The sequence below is a fragment of the Pseudophryne corroboree genome, chromosome 1 (assembly GCF_028390025.1).
Source record: "Pseudophryne corroboree isolate aPseCor3 chromosome 1, aPseCor3.hap2, whole genome shotgun sequence".
Lineage (NCBI taxonomy): Eukaryota > Metazoa > Chordata > Amphibia > Anura > Myobatrachidae > Pseudophryne > Pseudophryne corroboree.
In genome coordinates, this window is record NC_086444.1 from 718,219,688 (window position 1) to 718,236,551 (window position 16,864).

Consider the following 16,864-nt stretch of genomic DNA (forward strand, 5'->3'; position numbering starts at 1 on the left):
AGAACTCAGCAATGATTGGCCCAGACGCCCTAATCAGGCGTTTTTAAACCGCCCAGCTAGACACATACAGACCCAGGAAGTGAACAAGCCCTATGGGGTGAAACGCGTTTTCCAATTCAGTACCTTTGGGTCCCTTCTATTTGGTCACACAGGATTCCTGGTCCTTGCCTCAAATTCATATTACTGGCCTCAGCCGCTGCATTAGAAAACTGCATTCTATCCCTGAATATATTCAGGTCAGGTATTCCATTATGTGGCTATAATTATTTTTCTGACTCTAGCCACAGTTCATAATAGTGCATTTTTTCACTAAACATTTATTTGCATACACCAGCAGTAACAACTTATAGCCTTTGTCATTTTTTTTTTTAATGTGACCATGGTTATTTCTTAGTGTATTTTACTGAGACTCTTATTTAGATCCAAATTGATATACCAGTATTAGTAATCTATACTATCGTCATTTTATATGACTACAGTGATTTCTTTGTGCTTCAAATTTCGGTACAAGCTCCTTTGTGCTTAAATGTAGAAATATTCCTTGGTGTATTTTTCCACGAAGATTCAACTTCATGTACCAGCATTAACAACCCACAACATTGTCTTTATATATGATTGCAGTGATCTCTATGTGTTTCAAATCTCTGTACAGGTGTATTGCTTTTGTATGCAGAAATATTTAATCATATACATAATCTGTACCAATATCATTTAGAGCAATTCTGCACACTATATGAATTTAAAGTTCAGCTGCTACTCTGTGATATTATCATTTTGTGTGCACCTCCCGACCTTTGAACAGTCCAAATTGAATCAATATATGGCTGTATTACTATTGCATGCAACATAGTAATTAAAGAAAATTGTGTTCTCTCTTTCATTACTTTTTCTTCCGTGGACTCTCATTTATGATCCAGGGACACAATACCACCAATGTGGGATTTGATGTTCTCTGCCTAACATGAAAAGCAGATCCACACTTTATTCTTGTGACTATAATAGTCACCTTTCCCTTATATAGGTGCACTCTCATTGGAGTCTGACCCACCCTCTCTACTATCAAACCGCACTGCTAATGCCCGATCTCGTCCGATCTTGGAAGCGAAACAGTGTTGGGCTGGGTCAGTACCTGAGGAGGAGACTCACAGGGAATACCCAGTGTTGTAGAGCATCAATCATATCATATGATGTGTGGTATGTGACTTCAACAGCAGTATCACCACTTGTTTCTTAAATTTTACCTACTTTTCTTTTAGGAGGGTGCATATCCTAGGTTGAAGAACCAATCATAGTTCTCCTAGCATATATACAGCCCGAGCCTACCAATTGAAGTTGAGCTAATAACAGCACAAATCCAATATTGTCCTGTCAATGACAATAATCTCTTTTGATTGTTTACAAATTCATCACTCTAATTGATCAAATAGATCTCATTAATACAGATTGCCTGTACTGGTCGTGTTGAAATGGGCGTATGACTTCGCAGTGTCTACACCCTTTCTTATCTCATCTCTCTGAGGCAGGACCAGAACATTTTATTAAATTTTTCCTATGTGTGTAAAAAAGTTTACCTTGGATCGGGCAATTTCATTGATCTTAATGAATACCTTAATAAAATTATGTTTTATCAGTATTTCATATGATTAATTGGATAATCACGATAAGTGATTACAATTAGATAAGAGTGCGCCCACACAAGAGCTTTCTTTTTTCTCCCCTGCCTTATATATGTCCTCTCTAGCTCTGGGCGCACCACCAAGCTGGACACGGAATTTAGGATTTACCAATCTAATTGTCCATTTTTTGGTACCTCTTGATTAAATGTGTATTATCTATATGACCAGTGCCGGGTCGCTCCTTTTCTTGTTCTAGTCTGTGTTCTATGCTGATGTGAACATCAGCCTCTGACCCATAGGCACGGTCCAGCATTAACTTCTCATTTTCTCACCTTCAAACTACATAGCCCATTGATCCAACTTTTAACAGTGCATTCTTGTGACCATATATACTTTGTTGCTAATTACAGTAATATTCATACCATCTGTCAATTATATTTCGCTATGACCACCTTTTCTCTAAAAAATGAATTAACAAGGCGCCAAAATCCAGAAAACTTCGGTGACCCATTCTCAGATACATCTGAACTAACCTCCCTCAATACTGACTGGCGAACTAGTTTTTCCAAATTACAGAAGAACCTACAGAGGAGAGTTCGTTTGTCTTGGGATGTGACCACTCTAGAGAACTACATAAAACATAAAATTGTTCCAAGAGGCCTAAGACCCAAGATTTTCCCGTCTTTCCCACTCGCCACGGATAACCTAAAAGCAGAGTGGGAAACAGCCCTACTTAAATGCTCCAATGAATTGCTACATATATTAATAAAACATGACACTTTAATAATAGATCAGGTAGAAAAAGAAATTGTAGACCTGGGGAAGACTTTGGAGACCTGGGAAAAAGACTCAGCCTTTCAAACAGCCTTTGAGAAATTTAAAAAAGAAATTGATAACTATGAACATAATATTGTAGATAGAAAACGAGGCAAGTTCATGCGAGATAAGAGAGATTTTCTGAGAGGAGATATTTTTAGGTGGAATCCTCCACCTCCCAACAATAGGAATAAGAAAACTCGGGAGGATCCAACGCTGTCCGAATTTGAATCCTCTAATAGTGGTGATTCGGCCAGTGAGAATTTTGACCGGGAAGACAGTGAAGAATTCTCCCCACGTTTTTTAGACCGAGGCCAGAGAGGGAGAGGCCGTATCAAACCAAGAGGAAGACAAGGCGAGGGGGACAGAAGAGAAAATCCAAGAAATTCAGATTGGGATATTCCCAGGAATCCCAGGTACCCGGTGCGACAGAGAAAGACGACACGGTAGATTCAGTCTCAACATCACAATTACAAGTTATCAATCTATCTGATAAAATCTTATCTCCCGATCATATGGCTGTACTTACGAAAGGACTTTCTTTTTCACCATCGAGGTCTTTTGATCGTTTCCTTTGGGAAAAAGACCTTAGACTCTATGGGAGAAAACTTCTCCTTAAAAAATTCTTTTCTAAACAAACACTTCTGGCAACAACACCAGATCCCAATCTTTCTATGGAGGCTCTAAACGCTCTCAATATTTTAGAGGAACTACACATGGAATCTGTTGGTAATGAATCACCAATATCCAGACCCAAATGCAGATCCAAGTCTTCCTTCTTTCCCCCAGATCAAAATAGCCCTGAAATTCGAGTCTTTCTCAATATGGTTTCAAAAGAATTTGATAATATACATGTCCAGACTAGGAAGGGCTTACATCGTTTTCCTACCAACTTAAAATTCAATGAGAGACAGGCATTACAGGAACTCCAAGGCTGGAGGGATGTTATCATCAAACCCTCGGACAAGGGGGGTAACATTGTTATCTGGCCACAGGAAATGTATATTATGGAAGCTCGACGTCAACTACACAATACCACCTGCTACAGGAAGCTTCTAAATAACCCAACTTCTGTTTTCCTTCAGTCATATACTAAGATAATACAGGATGCTGCAGCACAAGGTACCATTACACAACAAGAATTGAAATATTTGACAGTCTTAAATCCTAAAACACCCACATTTTACTTATTACCTAAAGTACATAAGGATGCAGTACGACCCCCTGGAAGACCCATCATGTCAGGCAACGGGGGTCTTCTGGAGCAACCAAGTCGGTTTCTCGACCTACATCTTCGGGAATTTGTACTTTCATTACCTTCTTATTTACAGGACACTGCAGATCTCCTAAGAAAGATTCACGACATACATTTTGAAGTAGATTTTCTTTTGGTAACCCTTGACGTAGAGGCGCTATATACTAGCATTAGTCACCAGCACGGCCTCACAGCAGTCTAATTTTTTCTGGACCAGGGAGGAGAAAGTGATTTTTCCAACTTTCTCCAACATCTGCTTCATTTCGTCCTTGCCAAAAACTATTTTGTCTTCAAAGACCAATTTTTCCTACAAGTAAGAGGGACAGCAATGGGCGCAGCTTGTGCGCCCACATATGCTAATCTCTTTCTAGGATGGTGGGAGCATTTCTTTGTCTTCAATTCCGCTAATGAGAAATACACCACACATGTCATCATGTGGCTCCGATACATCGATGATATTTTCATCATTTGGAATGGGGAAAGAGAATTATTATTGGAATTCATTGAAATGCTGAACACCAATGATCTGAACATTCAGCTCACACACACCATTAGCTCGGAAACTGTTCCATTTCTGGATTTGAATATCTACAAATCAGATACAGGCTATTTAGCTACTGAATTATACCGGAAGGAGACAGCAACAAATAGCCTTCTTTATCAGACGAGTTCACATTTCCCCCCAACCATTGAAAATATTCCGAAGGGGGAATACCTGAGACTGAGAAGGAATTGTTCGGAAGATCCTGTGTTTAAGAAAAAAAGTTGGGAATTAACAAATCGCCTCCAAGCGAGGGGTTACAGTAAACGATCCCTCAAACGTGCCTATTCAGCCACCAAGAAGATCAAAAGAGAAGATCTCATTTTTGGAAAGAGAAAAGGGAAACCCGAACCAGATGACAATATCAGATTTATCGGCACCTTCTGCCCAGAATGGAAAATGCTGAGGAATGCCATATCCAAGCATTTACCGATACTACAATCGGATCCTGACCTTGCATCATTTGTAAAAACTCCAGTTCAGATGAGTTGGCGCAGGTCGAAGAACATCAAAGACCAATTGGTCCGTAGCCATTTTTTGACCACAACTCCCAAGAAACCCACAATAACTGGCTCTTTTCCGTGTGGTCACTGTAAACTGTGTCCACAAATTGTACAAAAGAAGACGGTCATAGACAGACACGGGGAATCAGTCAAAATACAACATTTTTTCAACTGCAACTCACAGGCAGTAATTTACTGTCTAACTTGCAGCTGTGATTTAAAATACATAGGTATGACCACTCGGAAACTAAAAGAGAGGATTTTAGAACATATGGGCAATATTAGAAATGCCCAACAAGACATCACTCGAATGAAACAACTTACCTCTGTTGCCAGACACTTCCATTCGGTCCACAAAGGATCAGCAAAAGATCTGAAGGTCTTCGGTCTGGATCACATTAAGCTGGGAATTCGTGGAGGGGACATCACCCATGAATTATCAAAATGAGAAAGTGAATGGATCTTCAGATTGGGCAGTTTGAAACCACTTGGACTCAATGAGAACATAAATTATGGTGTCTTTTTATGATTTAATAAATGCCTTTTATTTCTTTTTCTTTTTCTAACTATTAAGAATTATTTAACCTTTACCTCATCCTTTTCCACTCTCACTTCTTCATACACAATCCTACCCTACCTTCCCTCTACATAATTTTGTGTCATTTTATCCACATAACACGCCAATAATTATTCTTTCTTTTTTCTTTTTCCCTTTCTCTTTTATTTCTCTTTCCTTTATCTCTCTCCAAACCTGTTTCCTCCTCTCGTATAATTCCCCTAATTATTCCTTTTCATCAAATCACCCTTTTCCATAATCACCACTTTTTCTTTTTTTCACCTTAATTAGTAATCTTCACTCACTCCAACATTTTATTTATAGTTTCATCACTCCTGCTCATATCACCCAATATCGTGCTATCATGATTTCATACAATCTTTGTAAACAATTCCTATCCCAGTATACTACCTTCCCCAATCGTCACTCTATAACAGTACACGTCCCCTTTAATACACATCAACCTCACCCATCATACATCTTCCCCATTCCCATGACCTCCCTCACCCTAATTACTTTTCAGTTTATCACCTTTTAACGCAGCTTATACCATTTGCAATCAGCAATTACATTCAGTAACAATCCTCTATACCCCAATGGGTTTATATCATTTCAATTACAACAATTGCAATATCATCCGCTTTTGTATACCTTCCATTCTGCTTTATTTTTATTTTATACCTAATTATATTTATATTTCATTTCTCACCTTTTTAACAATTTTTTCTATCTCATTATTGCTCCTCATAGCTATGATAATTGTATGTACTAATTTTTCATAGTATTCATTCCTTATTAACAGGTACTATTTTGTTACTACCAGAATCTAATGTTAATCTGCCCACACCGGTACCCTTTTTCCTTATGGCCATACATATCCTCCCGCGAGAATAAGTACTTTCAGATCTACTCAACAGCAGCCGCTGATGTCAGCGGCTTCTAATTATGTACACTTCATTAATAAATATAATAGTAGGCAGGCTCATCCCTAACCTATAACCGTTCATTACTCATCTTTGAAATTAACCCGCCCGTTACTTTACCTGGCGCCGCGACTAGCTAATAACTATATATTTCTTTACTAAGGGCATAATTGCCCTTTTCCAATATGGCGCACCTGACTTCCGTCTTTCACATTGCCTCCAATCCCCGGACCTTATTACCGCTGACGTCAGCCGCATCCGGGGATATGTAGCGCAAGTGTTACACTCCGTAATTAGCAATTAGAACTCAGCAATGATTGGCCCAGACGCCCTAATCAGGCGTTTTTAAACCGCCCAGCTAGACACATACAGACCCAGGAAGTGAACAAGCCCTATGGGGTGAAACGCGTTTTCCAATTCAGTACCTTTGGGTCCCTTCTATTTGGTCACACAGGATTCCTGGTCCTTGCCTCAAATTCATATTACTGGCATCAGCCGCTGCATTAGAAAACTGCATTCTATCCCTGAATATATTCAGGTCAGGTATTCCATTATGTGGCTATAATTATTTTTCTGACTCTAGCCACAGTTCATAATAGTGCATTTTTTCACTAAACATTTATTTGCATACACCAGCAGTAACAACTTATAGCCTTTGTCATTATTATTTTTTTTTTTTTTTTATGTGACCATGGTTATTTCTTAGTGTATTTTACTGAGACTCTTATTTAGATCCAAATTGATATACCAGTATTAGTAATCTATACTATCGTCATTTTATATGACTACAGTGATTTCTTTGTGCTTCAAATTTCGGTACAAGCTCCTTTGTGCTTAAATGTAGAAATATTCCTTGGTGTATTTTTCCACGAAGATTCAACTTCATGTACCAGCATTAACAACCCACAACATTGTCTTTATATATGATTGCAGTGATCTCTATGTGTTTCAAATCTCTGTACAGGTGTATTGCTTTTGTATGCAGAAATATTTAATCATATACATAATCTGTACCAATATCATTTAGAGCAATTCTGCACACTATATGAATTTAAAGTTCAGCTGCTACTCTGTGATATTATCATTTTGTGTGCACCTCCCGACCTTTGAACAGTCCAAATTGAATCAATATATGGCTGTATTACTATTGCATGCAACATAGTAATTAAAGAAAATTGTGTTCTCTCTTTCATTACTTTTTCTTCCGTGGACTCTCATTTATGATCCAGGGACACAATACCACCAATGTGGGATTTGATGTTCTCTGCCTAACATGAAAAGCAGATCCACACTTTATTCTTGTGACTATAATAGTCACCTTTCCCTTATATAGGTGCACTCTCATTGGAGTCTGACCCACCCTCTCTACTATCAAACCGCACTGCTAATGCCCGATCTCGTCCGATCTTGGAAGCGAAACAGTGTTGGGCTGGGTCAGTACCTGAGGAGGAGACTCACAGGGAATACCCAGTGTTGTAGAGCATCAATCATATCATATGATGTGTGGTATGTGACTTCAACAGCAGTATCACCACTTGTTTCTTAAATTTTACCTACTTTTCTTTTAGGAGGGTGCATATCCTAGGTTGAAGAACCAATCATAGTTCTCCTAGCATATATACAGCCCGAGCCTACCAATTGAAGTTGAGCTAATAACAGCACAAATCCAATATTGTCCTGTCAATGACAATAATCTCTTTTGATTGTTTACAAATTCATCACTCTAATTGATCAAATAGATCTCATTAATACAGATTGCCTGTACTGGTCGGGTTGAAATGGACGTATGACTTCGCAGTGTCTACACCCTTTCTTATCTCATCTCTCTGAGGCAGGACCAGAACATTTTATTACATTTTTCCTATGTGTGTAAAAAAGTTTACCTTAGATCGGGCAATTTCATTGATCTTAATGAATACCTTAATAAAATTATGTTTTATCAGTATTTCATATGATTAATTGGATAATCACGATAAGTGATTACAATTAGATAAGAGTGCGCCCACACAAGAGCTTTCTTTTTTCTCCCCTGCCTTATATATGTCCTCTCTAGCTCTGGGCGCACCACCAAGCTGGACACGGAATTTAGGATTTACCAATCTAATTGTCCATTTTTTGGTACCTCTTGATTAAATGTGTATTATCTATATGACCAGTGCCGGGTCGCTCCTTTTCTTGTTCATATATAATATAATGACGGACCTGCTGGACACTGTCAGCAGACTCCTAAACTACTAGTATGAAGAAGATAGAAAAAAAAACCCCACCACAGGTAGGTATACAATTATGGACGAGCACTGACGACACAGAGGTAGCCACAGCCGTGGACTACCGTACTGCGTCTGCTAGTATAGAGATGATAATGATATAAAAAATATATATATATCACTACTGCAGGTATATATAATATAATGACGGACCTGCTGGACACTGTCAGCAGACTCCTAAACTACTAGTATGAAGAAGATAGAAAAAAAAACCCACCACAGGTAGGTATACAATTATGGACGAGCACTGACGACACAGAGGTAGCCACAGCCGTGGACTACCGTACTGCGCCTGCTAATATAGAGATGATAATGATATAAAAAATATATATATATCACTACTGCAGGTATATATAATATAATGACGGACCTGCTGGACACTGTCAGCAGACTCCTAAACTACTAGTATGAAGAAGATAGAAAAAAAAACCCCACCACAGGTAGGTATACAATTATGGACGAGCACTGACGACACAGAGGTAGCCACAGCCGTGGACTACCATACTGCGTCTGCTAGTATAGAGATGATAATGATATAAAAAATATATATATATCACTACTGCAGGTATATATAATATAATGACGGACCTGCTGGACACTGTCAGCAGACTCCTAAACTACTAGTATGAAGAAGATAGAAAAAAAAACCCCACCACAGGTAGGTATACAATTATGGACGAACACTGACGACACAGAGGTAGCCACAGCCGTGGACTACCGTACTGCGTCTGCTAATATAGAGATGATAATGATATAAAAAATATATATATATCACTACTGCAGGTATATATAATATAATGACGGACCTGCTGGACACTGTCAGCAGACTCCTAAACTACTAGTATGAAGAAGATAGAAAAAAAAAACCACCACAGGTAGGTATACAATTATGGACGAGCACTGACGACACAGAGGTAGCCACAGCCGTGGACTACCGTACTGCGTCTGCTAATATAGAGATGATAATGATATAAAAAATATATATATATCACTACTGCAGGTATATATAATATAATGACGGACCTGCTGGACACTGTCAGCAGACTCCTAAACTACTAGTATGAAGAAGATAGAAAAAAAAAAACCACCACAGGTAGGTATACAATTATGGACGAGCACTGACGACACAGAGGTAGCTACAGCCGTGGACTACCGTACTGCGTCTGCTAGTATAGAGATGATAATGATATAAAAAATATATATATATCACTACTGCAGGTATATATAATATAATGACGGACCTGCTGGACCCTGTCAGCAGACTCCTAAACTACTAGTATGAAGAAGATAGAAAAAAAAACCCCACCACAGGTAGGTATACAATTATGGACGAGCACTGACGACACAGAGGTAGCCACAGCCGTGGACTACCGTACTGCGTCTGCTAATATAGAGATGATAAAGATGATAGAGATGAACAAAAAAAATATAACACTACTGCAGGTAAATATTTATATAATATAATGAATGACGGACCTGCTGGACACTGTCAGCAGAATGCGTTTATAGAATAAAAAAAAAAAACACCACAGGAGTGTTTAACTTTTTCAGGCAGACAATATACTGGTGGTCACTGGTCAGTCACACTGGCAGCAAAAGTGTGCACTGTACTCCTGCTATAACTGCACCCCAGTCTCCCCCACAATTCAGCTGTGTGAGCAGTGAGCACTCAGCACAGTCAGATATACATAGATGATATTATCATGCAGCACACTGAGGCTGAGCACAGATATGGTATGTGACTGTGTATCGTTTTTTTTCAGGCAGAGAACGGATTATATTAAATAATAAATAAAACTGGTGGTGGTCAGTCACTAGTAACTAACTATCAGCAAAACTCTGCACTCTGAGTACTCCTAATGCTCCCCAAAATTACTAAGTAATCAACTCAAGTGTCTCTATCTATTCTAACGGAGAGGACGCCAGCCACGTCCTCTCCCTATCAATCTCAATGCACATGTGAAAATGGCGGCGACGCGCAGCTCCTTATATAGAATCCGAGTCTCGCAATAGAATACGAGCCTCGCGAGAATCCGACAGCGGGATGATGACGTTCGAGCGCGCTCGGGTTAGCCGAGCAAGGCGGGAAGATCCGAGTCTGCCTCGGACCCGTGTAAAAAGGCTGAAGTTCGGGGGGGTTCGGATTCCGAGGAACCGAACCCGCTCATCTCTAGGAATAACAGCTCCTGGCACACACAGAAACTACTATCGTTCTGAGTGTGATGGGTGGAGGTTTTAGGAATCTGCACTGGACCAGATTGTATAATGATTGTCATACAATTTTTATATACCATATGTGACAAGAATAATGACCAACATAAAGCTACCGACTTCGCCTATAAGGCTTTTAAGGTAGAACAGGGTTGGCGGTGCTCCCAGACATTAGTTCAGAACAAACTATTGGAGTGTTGTTTTACAGAGAAGCAAAAAAAAGGGCTGTTTATTATGTCTCTCTGGGGCACACTTTGTTTCAATTGACTGATTGGTGAAGGTGTAAAGCTATTACAATGTATATGAGAAAAACATAATAAAACTGAACTTTTAATTTTTTATGCAGACGAAAAGATAATAAAAGTATTGCTGTAAATCAGCAAAATTGATTAAAACAATTATTAAACAATGACGATAAGGTGATATGTCACTCACTTGATGTGGAGTGGGTGGCAGAAAGTTTATCTGTACACCCACTGGATTATGAGCGAGTGTTAATGTTCGACGTTAGTCAAAAGCGAAAATATGAAATTCTTGTTATCTCTATCAATTTATGATATGATATACACTTGTATGATCATAAGAGAGATAAAAGAAAACCGGCTTAAACGAATCCGGACTCCTGTTAGGTTAGTCAGCTGAGGTGAATGCACTGCAAAATTTACTTGCGATGGAATTTGCTGATCAGCGGAAGGTATGTTCCTTATTACTACAGTACCCAGTATTCCCAGAGGGTCACCCTTTCTGGTACTGACCAGGCCCAATGCTGCTTGGCTTCAAAGATCAGACGAGAACGGGCATGTCCAGCATGGTGTGACTGTAGAGAGTCAAGTAGATACCTGTCAGCTGATTTATAGCAATACTTTTATTATTTTTTCGTCTGCATAAAAAATTAAAAGTTCAGTTTTATTATATTTTTATCATATACATTGTAATAGCTTTACACCTTCACCAATCAGTCAATTGAAACAAAGCGTGCCCCAGAGAGACATAATAAACAGCCCTTTTTTTTTGCTTCTCTGTAAAACAACACTCCAATCTTTCTGAGTGTGCCAGGAGCTGTTATTCCCCTCATATATAAAAATGCGGTCCTCTTTCCCCTATATAATAATGCTACGTATATTTCTGTGTGTGCTAGAAGCTGTTATTCGCCCTCATTTATAAAAAAAAATGCGGTCCTCTCTCCCCTATTTAGTAATAATACTACTTATATTTCAGTGTGTGCCAGAAACTGTTCTTCCCCTCATATATAAAAGTGCGGCCCTCTCTCCCCTATAAAATAAATAAGTACTATTATTACTATATAGGGGAGAGAGGACCGCATTTTATATATGAGGGTGAATAACAGCTCCTGGCACACACAGAAACTACTATACTATTTATATTACTTGTTATTGGCCATATATATTTAGCCCCCAGCAGTGCCGCCGCCTCCGAACATGCTGTGCCTGGCCGCTGGTGTCAGTCAGATGCGAGTGTCTCCCTGTCTCCTCCGGCACGGCCCTGTGAGCAGAATCAGGTGCCGTTTCGTGAGCCAAAGAAAGCTCGCGGTCCAGCAGCCAATCAAGAACCGCAGCTGCCGATCCACGAGCTCTGATTGGCTCAGGAACCGGCGCCTTCCTTAAAATATCAAAAGTCCGCTTTAGCCCTTCTCAGGTCAGCGCGCAACCCGCAGGCCGCAAAAGTAGGCATCCGGGGCCGCGAGTTTGACACCTATGTTGTAGAGAAACATCTTTCCACAGCAGTTCATTTTTAAACCATAGTAGTGCCTTAAGGGCCCTACACACTGGACGACATTTTAGAAAGATATGAAAGATATCATTTAAAAATGAAAAATATATCCAGGAGCGGCTCTTGTTGCCGGCACGCAGGACATTTGCCCGTGGCGCAGCAGCTATAAGGGCGCTGCCGCAGCTGCGCCGCCTACTTACACGGCGCCTGGCGCCATTATGTTTAATATGTAAATGCAGCTCAGCACAGTCAGCGCTGACCCTCCCACTTTCTCATGCTTCCGTGCGGTGCGCCTGACGTCATTGCGCACCGCACAGCATTGTGGGCGCTACCGCAGACGCTAGAGGTCCTAATTGACATCTAGTGTCTGTACGGTGCTCGTTTCCGAGCTCAATCTGAGGAGCGGGCAGCCGTCCAGAGACAGCATCAGTGGTCGGGAAGCAGGAGTGGGGCTGGTGAGTATTTTTTTGTGTGTGTGTTTGTAAGTGGCGCTAGTAGGGCCACAACTACAGGGGGCAAAACTACTGGGGGCACAGCTACAGGGGGCACAACTACAGAGGGCATAACTGTGTCCACGCCCCTTCCCTATGAAGCCATGCCCTATTTTTTGATGCGCGCCTTTGGCACACACTAACCTACTTTGCCTGTCGGGGGGGTGCACCAAAGGAAACTTTCGCCCTGGGCGCCATAAGGTCTAGAACCGGCCCTGAATATATCGTTCAGGCACCGACGATGAACGATGCATGTCCCTGCAGTCGTTTATCGTTGGTCTATCACCGTTTATCATTGCAAGCCAATTTGGACAATATTGATGTTTGCGATGTCAAATCGTTCAAACAAATCGTTCAGTGTGTATGCAAAAAATCGTTACTGAACAATCGCTCATTGTTTATATTGGTCATTGTTCAAATCGCCCAGTGTGTAGGGCTCTTTAGTTACTGTTCTGCCCCATAGTAGTGCCCTTGTTTATTTTATGACCCATAATAGTGCCCTCGTTCACATTATGTCACATTGTATAGGTCTGCCAGTACATATTATGCAGCACAATACCCCCAATTTACAGTATAACATACAGGGTCCCCAGTTCATATTGTGCCACACTATAGTGCCTCCACTTTTTGTTATGCCACATTACCGTGCCCCAATTCATATTATGTAACATTATAAAGACCTTCCAGTTCATTTCATACCAAATTACAATAAGCAGGACCAGTAAAGTAACTGGATATATTGTAGGCCCCAAAGTAAAAGTGTGTAAGGGCCCCTATGTATAACCCAGTGGTGAAAAAGATATTTCTCTGACGTCCTAGTGGATGCTGGGGACTCCGTAAGGACCATGGGGAATAGCGGCTCCGCAGGAGACTGGGCACAGCTAAGAAAGATTTAGGACTACCTGGTGTGCACTGGCTCCTCCCACTATGACCCTCCTCCAGACTTCAGTTAGAATCCTGTGCCCGGCTGAGCTGGATGCACACTAGGGGCTCTCCTGAGCTCCTAGAGAGAAAGTATATTTTAGGTTTTTTATTTTACAGTGAGATCTGCTGGCAACAGACTCACTGCAGCGAGGGACTAAGGGGAGAAGAAGCGAACATACCTAACTGGTGGTAGCTTGGGCTTCTTAGGCTACTGGACACCATTAGCTCCAGAGGGATCGACCGCATGGAACCGGCCATTGGTGTTCGGTCCCGGAGCCGCGCCGCCGGCCCCCTTACAGAGCCAGAAGCAAGAAGAATCCGGAAAATCGGCGGCAGAAGACATCAGTCTTCACCAAGGTAGCGCACAGCACTGCAGCTGTGCGCCATTGCTCCTCATACACACTTCACACTCCGGTCACTGAGGGTGCAGGGAGCTGGGGGGGGGGGGGGGGGGGCACCCTGAGCAGCAATAAAAACACCTTGGCTGGCAAATATATCACAATATATAGCCCCAGAGGCTATATATGTGATAAATACCCCTGCCAGAATCCATAAAAAAGCGGGAGAAAAGTCCGTGAAAAAGGGGCGGAGCTATCTCCCTCAGCACACTGGCGCCATTTTCTCTTCACAGTGCAGCTGGAAGACAGCTCCCCGGGCTATCCCCTGTAGTTTTCAGGCTCAAAGGGTTAAAAAGAGAGGGGGGACACTAAATTTAGGCGCAATATTGTTTATACAAGCAGCTATTGGGGGAAAAATCACTCAGTTATAGTGTTAATCCCTGCATTATATAGCGCTCTGGTGTGTGCTGGCATACTCTCTCTCTGTCTCCCCAAAGGACTTTGTGGGGTCCTGTCCTCAGTCAGAGCATTCCCTGTGTGTGTGCTGTGTGTCGGTACGGCTGTGTCGACATGTGGGATGAGGAAGGTTACGTGGAGGTGGAGCAGAGGCCGATAAATGGGATGTCGTCCCCTGTGGGGCCGACACCAGAGTGGATGGATAGGTGGAAGGTATTAACCGACAATGTCAACTCCTTACAAGGCTGGATGACGTAAAACAGCTGTGGGACAGCCGGCTTCTCAGCCCGCGCCTGCCCAGGCGTCTCAAAGGCCATCAGGGGCTCAAAAAAGCGCTCGTTACCTCAGATGGCAGACACAGATGTCGACACGGAGTCTGACTCCAGTGTCGACGAGGTTGAGACATATACACAATCCACTAGGAACATCCGTTACATGATCTCGGCAATGAAAAATGTGTTACGCATTTCTGACATGAACCCAAGTACCACATAAAAGGGGTTTTATTTTTGGGGAGAAAAAGCAGCCAGTGTTTTGTTCCCCCATCAGATGAATGAATGAAGTGTGTAAAGTAGCGTGGGTTCCCCCGATAAGAAACTGGTAATTTCTAAAAAGTTACTGATGGCGTACCCTTTCCCGCCAGAGGATAGGTCACGTTGGGAGATATCCCTTAGGGTGGATAAGGCGCTCACACGTTTGTCAAAAAAGGTGGCACTGCCGTCTTAGGATACGGCCACCTTGAAGGAGCCTGCTGATAAAAAGCAGGAGGCTATCCTGAAGTCTGTATATACACACTCAGGTTATATACTGAGACCTGCAATTGCCTCAGCATAAATAGTGCTGCTGCAGCGTGGTCTGATACCCTGTCAGATAATATTAGTACTCTAAGACAGGGATAATAGTTTGCTAACCATAGAGCATATTAAAGACGTCGTCTTATATATAAAGGATGCACAGAGGGATATTTGCCGACTGGCATCCAGAATAAATGCAATGTCCATTCTGCCAGGAGGGTATTAGAAACCCGTCAGTGGACAGGTGATGCTGCCTATAAAAGGCACATGGAGATTCTGCCTTATCAGGGGGAGGAATTGTTTGGGGATGGTCTCTGGGACCTCGTATCCACAGCAACAGCTGGGAAGGAAAAAATGTTACCTCAGGTTTCCTCACAGCCTAAGAAAGCACCGTATTTTCAGGTACAGTCCTTTCGGCTTCAGAAAAGCAAGCGGGTCAAGGGCGCTTCCTTTCTGCACAGAGACAAGGGAAGAAGGAAAAAGCTGCACCAGCAGCCAGTTCCCAGGATCAAAAATCTTCCCCCGCTTCCTCTGAGTCCACCGCTTGACGTTGGGGCTCCACAGGTGGAGACAGGTGCGGTAGGGGCGCGTCTCGGGAACTTCAGGGACCAGTGGGTTTGCCCACAGGTGGATCCCTAGGTTCTGCAAATAGTATCACAGGGATACAGGCTGGAGTTCGAGGCGACTCCCCCTCGCCGTTACCTCACTTCAGCCTTGCCTGCTGCCCTCGGAGAAAGGGTAGTACTGGCGGCAATTCACAAGCTGCACTTCCAGCAGGTGAAATCAAGGTACCCCTCCTTCAAGGCCGGGGTTACTATTCCAAAATGTTGTGGTACCGAAACCAGACGGTTCGGTGAGACCCATTCTAAAATTGAAAGCCTTGAACACTTATATACGAAGGTTCAAGTTCGAAATGGAATCGCTCAGGGCGATTATTGCAAGCCTGGAGAATTTCATGGTATCACTGGACATCAAGGATGCTTACCTGCATGTCCCTATTTACCCTCTTCACCAGGAGTACCTCAAAATTGTGGTACAGGATTGTCATTACCAATTCCAGACGTTGCCGTTGGTCTGTCCCCGGCACCGAGGTATTTACCAAGGTAATGGCCGAAATAATTATCCCGTACTTGGACGATCTCCTTATAAAGGCGAGGTCCAGGGAGCAGTTGTTCGGCAGAGTAGCACTATCTCGGGAAGTGCTACAACAGCACGGCTGGATTCTGAATATCCAAAGTCGCAGCTGGTTCCTACGACGCATCTACTGTTCCTGAGTATGGTTCTGGACACAGAACAGGATAAAAAGTCCAAGGAGTTGTCGTCTCTAGACAGAGACCTCCTAATACGTATACAGGTGTCGGTGCATCAATGCACGCGAGCCCTGGGAAGGATGGTAGCTTCTTACGAAGAAATTCCAATCGCCAGGTCCCATACAAGGATTT

General features: G+C 42.1%; 3 pseudogenes; 2 read left to right on the forward strand and 1 right to left on the reverse strand.

The window, feature by feature from the left end:
* Positions 1–1,051: 1,051 nt before the first annotated feature.
* LOC134944631 (5S ribosomal RNA) lies at positions 1,052–1,170 on the forward strand (annotated as a pseudogene).
* Positions 1,171–7,573: 6,403 nt separating this feature from the next.
* LOC134944632 (5S ribosomal RNA) lies at positions 7,574–7,692 on the forward strand (annotated as a pseudogene).
* Positions 7,693–11,394: 3,702 nt separating this feature from the next.
* LOC134948845 (5S ribosomal RNA) lies at positions 11,395–11,513 on the reverse strand (annotated as a pseudogene).
* Positions 11,514–16,864: the final 5,351 nt, after the last annotated feature.